Genomic DNA, 4,716 nt, shown 5'->3' with positions numbered 1-4,716 from the left:
ACAGCTACAGCTGAGGTTTCCAGTCTGGGCACCGTGTAATGAAGCAAGAGTCACAAGGCTCTAGGATGGGGGCTTTCCTTAGGAACAGATAAGATGGCTGGAGGCAGCTGCCTAATGGCCTGTGATTTCTCCTCAGCTATCTGTTTCTGTCTCCTGGCTGGGTTGTGTCAGGGGCATACAACTATCCCAAGGCTATTTAACGATAAAGAGTACTCTATGGGGCGGGGAGAGGGAGGGGGAAGAGGACCAATGCAAATCATCATTGAGAGTTCACTTAAAAGAATAAGCTGCCAAAATATGGGCTTCTTGTGGTTCAGTCACACCCCATTCCACGTGACCCCATTTGGGGTTTCCTCTTCAAAGATAACTGGAATGGTTTGTCATTTCCTTCTCATTTTACAGAGGAAGAAACTGAGGCAAACAGGGTTAAATGACTTGCCCAGGGTCGCAAAGCTAATAAGGTCTGAGGGCAGATTTGAACTCAGCTCTATCCGTCGTGCCACCTAGCTGCCTCACCACATGGACACTATTCCCTTAACTCTTATCAAGCTAGAAGTGACCAAAATCTTAGCCCACGCTACCCAGGTGGCAGAACAAGATGGATTCTTTTACCTTTGTCTAAGCTCGGTTATTTCAATAACTGAGGCAGCTACCCGGTGCAGTGGGCTTGAAGTCAGGAATACATGAGTTCAAATCCTGTCCCAGAGAGTTGGTAGGTGTACAGTCCTGGACAAGTCCTTTGAACTCTCAGCCTCAGTTTCCTCAAATGTAAAATGGGGGGTGGGGCAGGACAGTGTGCTCAATGACTTCTCTGCTCCCTTCTCGTTCTGTATCTACAATCCTCCGAATGAGGCCATTGTGCTACCGGCTAATGGTAGATTCAGTGCCGTGGGACAATTCAGTTTTCTGTGATCACAATTGACACCATTAATAGCGAAGTGGAAAGAGCACTGGATCGGGAGTCAGGAGGCCCCACCTGCTAGTGGTTGTTCACTTGCTTTGTGACTTTGGGCACATTATTCCCCCTCTCCAGGTTTTGGACCACGCAGTCTCTAAATTTGCTTCTAGCTCTGAGACTCTGTTTTCAAGGTTCCCGGGGCTCTGACATCTCCCATTCTTCAGTCTCTCCACTTTTAAACATTCTTTGTTCTAAGGAGGAGGCGACCCAAGATGTCTAGAATGGAGATGTCTAGAATGGAAAACATACGTGAGTGAAAGAGCATTTATTAAATATTTACTATGTTTCAAACACATGGTAAGCTAAGCTAGGGCCACCAAAACAAAATCTAAGATGGTCCCTGCCCTCATGTAGCTTATACTGTAATACATGGGCACGGGCTCCAGGCCAAAGTATTGTAGTAGTTCAGAAAGTTACTGGTAGTGGGAGAGGTGCAGTGGTGGAACCCTCAGGGCATAGACTGACACACCCTTCTACTATGCATGGCCATTTTATTTGATTATGGTTCTAGAACTGAAAAAATAGAAGAGAAAGGGGTGAAGAGAGGGTACTCCAGTGGTAGCAAGGCTTTAGGTGAGGTGTCCGGGAGCAGAGGAAAACATGACTAGAATCTGCTTAGATGGAGGGGGACGTGTGTGACAATTAACAATAGGACCTCAGCACTCCAGGACAGGGAGTTTCAACAAGAAAGTTAGGTCCCAACCTCAGAGATGCCCTCCTGGGGTTGGGCAGGCCTGCAAGGGGCTGGGGGGCGGGGGGGAGGAGATTGAGAAAGAAGAGCAGCCACCAGTGGAACCCTGACTTTGCCTCCCCCCTCCTCCTACCCCGGTCAGTAGGAACTGCAGGGAGGGGGCATCTCAAGCCACAGGAGCCCCTGGACCAGCATGGGGTAGGCCATTCATAGGCATGGGGGCTCGGACAGGATATGCAGAAGGGACTCAGCCTGAGCTGAGGGTGCCCACCTGTGGGGATTGGCACAGAGCAGAGGAAGATGATGTGACTCATGCTGCTGCTCAGCCTGGCAAGGGAAGCTGCAGCTGCAGAAATGGCATCTGGCTATGTCAGAAAAGGAGAGGGAAAAGATGGTTCAAGAGCTTATGCAAATCGTCCTGACCAGAAAATCCAAGATTGCAGCTTCCTGGAGTAGAGAGACCTCAAAGTTGTCTACAAGAGACGTGCCAGCCTCTACTTCTGCTGCACCAATGAGGGCCAAGATAATGAGCTCAACATGCTGGACCTGATCTACCAGTACATGGAACTCCTGGACAAATATTTTGGCAGTGTATGGGAACTTGACATCATCTTAACTTTGAGAAGACCTGCTTCATCTTGGATGAATTTCTGATGGGTGCTGACATTCAGGACACCTCTAAGAAAAGTGTGCGAAAGGCCATAGAACAAGCAGATCTACTGCAGCAGAAAGATGAGTCACCTCGAAGTGTCCCGGAGAAGATGGGTTTGGCATAGATTCCCACCCCAATGGGAGATACATTGCAGGGTTGCCATGCCTTGGCAGGCATGGCTGGTTGCTTCAAAATCCACACACATTCAGATTCCTTTTCCTTGTGGAATGCCCTTCCCCTGCTCCCTCAATTTCCTCTTGGAGAGAGCTATGGGCTGAACTCCTTCAAACATTCTTTCTTTCTCAGATTCCCATCACTTCCTGTTCCTTCACTTTTTCCAGTTGATGTTTGAGAAATTGGGTAGAGAAAGACAATGACCAAGAAGAGAGGTGTGATAATCTCTCTCTCTCTCTCTCTCTCTGTCTCTCTCACTCTCTCTGTCTCTCTGTCTTTCTGTCTCTCTGTCTCTCTGTCTCTGTCTCTCTCTCTCTGTGTCTCTGTGTGTGTGTGTGTCTCTCTATCTCTATCTCTGTCTCTGTCTCTGTCTCTCTCTCTCCTCTCCTCTCCTTTCCTCTCCTCTCTACCCTCTCTCTTTCCCCATCCTGAGAACTGACTTCACCCAAACCTTATTCCATTCTCACATACACAGTAAATATATAAATACGTCATGTCAAAGGGAAGTTATTTTTAGCCCTCCCCTTGCCCCACCCCAAAATAACATACCTCCAATTTCTTCCCCCTTCCTACTCCAATCAACCAGGCCTTCATCCTTTCCTGGGAAAGGGGATCACTGGTATATTAAGGAGAGTCTCTTTCTTTACATCTCTCACCCCTGCCCCACTGTCAGGGTACGTTTGAACTGTAGAGAAGAAAATAGCTAATTTTTCCCTTTAACCTGATATAAGATATCTTAAAAGCTTATGACTTTGAAGGAAGGGATACAGGAAGGCTTGGGCCTGTGGGGAACTCAGTGGAACCCCAAACTCTTCTCAGGGAGAGAAGAAGGTTGTTTATCTGTCTCTTTCCTTTCTTCCTAAAATAACAGGAATGTCATTTCTGGGGGAAGAAAAGGGTTAGGCCCTCCAGGGACTGGGCTGGAAATGAGGATGTTTATTTGGCCTGGCGAGAGATAGAGAGAGAGAGAGAGAAGCAAAGAGAGAGAGAGACAGAGAGAGAGAGAGAGACAGAGAGACAGAGAGACAGAGACAGAGAGAAGCAAAGAGAGAGACAGAGAGACAGAGACAGAGAGAGACAGAGAGAGAGAAGCAAAGAGAGAGAGAGAGAGAGAGGACTTTGGGGTTTAAAAATGGCTTCAGTCTCTGAAGGTCTGTCATGCAGAAGATCTAAAAACAATGGGGAAGAATTAAAGAGAGGCAGATTTAGCTTCAACATAATGAAAAGCTTCCTAATAATTAGAACCATCCAGAATGCAGTGGGGCATATGCAGACGGAGTGGGGAGGCTGGCGGCCCCTGCCTGGCAGTGATCCCTGGTGGTCAGGTGCTGTAGAGGGCACGAGATGAGATCATATTTGTAGACCATGCCACCTAGCACAGAATGGGCACTTCCTGGTGTGAGTAATAACAGTCATGTCCAGCTCTCTGTGGTCCCATTGGGAGTTTTCTCGGTAAGGATACTGGAGTGATTTGCGATTCCTTCTCTAGCTCATTTTGTTGTTGTTGTTCGTCCTTCGCTTGTGATATCAGGGAGGTGATGCCGTGACTTGCTAGTGAACTGGATTTAAGTGAGGGAGGGCTGTGCAAGGTCGCCAGCTTCACTTTCTCCTCTGGAGCCGTTGGGTCTGGTGCAAGATAGAGATTAGGATGACTGGAGCCTGCCCGGATGCGGTGGGGGAGGCCTTGGCCTTCTTAAGCTAAGGTCTTTCCCAGGTCTCAGTTTGACTGAGGTGACGCCCATTCAGGCTAGGTAAAAAACGAGGCAAAGAATGGCCTGTTTTCCTAGTCAAGAAAAAAAAATCCATCTGGGAGGGGAAGATCCTCAAGGTTTCACCAGCTCATTTTACAGATGAGGAAACTGAGGCAAACAGGGTTAAGTCGCTTGCCCAGGGTCTCACAGCTACTAAGTATCTGAAGCTGGATTTGCACTCAGGTCTTCCGGACTCCATGCCTTGCATTCTATTCATTATGCCACCTAGCAGCTCTAGAGCAGACACTTAAAAAATGCTTGTTCTCTAGAGCAGACACTAAATAAATGCTTTTCTCTGTCTCCCATTCTCCTCCTCCCATACCCATCAAGGCATTTGGATTTTATGGTCTTGGAGGTTTATTTCAATGATCTAACCCTATAATTCTATCTCTCCTGGCCCTAATATTCTGTGATTTCTCCTCTACAGTCTTTTTTTTTGCCCTGGTTCATCTCTGAAGGAGGGCAAGACCCAAGCTTTGGAGTTGCAATT

At 47.7% G+C, this 4,716-nt stretch overlaps 1 pseudogene; it reads left to right on the top strand.

Moving 5' to 3' along the window:
• The first annotated feature begins 1,864 nt into the window (after positions 1-1,864).
• LOC118842174 lies at positions 1,865-2,425 on the top strand (annotated as a pseudogene).
• Positions 2,426-4,716: the final 2,291 nt, after the last annotated feature.

The sequence above is a fragment of the Trichosurus vulpecula genome, chromosome 3 (genome assembly GCF_011100635.1).
Source record: "Trichosurus vulpecula isolate mTriVul1 chromosome 3, mTriVul1.pri, whole genome shotgun sequence".
Lineage (NCBI taxonomy): Eukaryota > Metazoa > Chordata > Mammalia > Diprotodontia > Phalangeridae > Trichosurus > Trichosurus vulpecula.
Note: the sequence above shows the minus strand (reverse complement) of the source record. Positions and strands in the feature narration are given on the sequence as shown.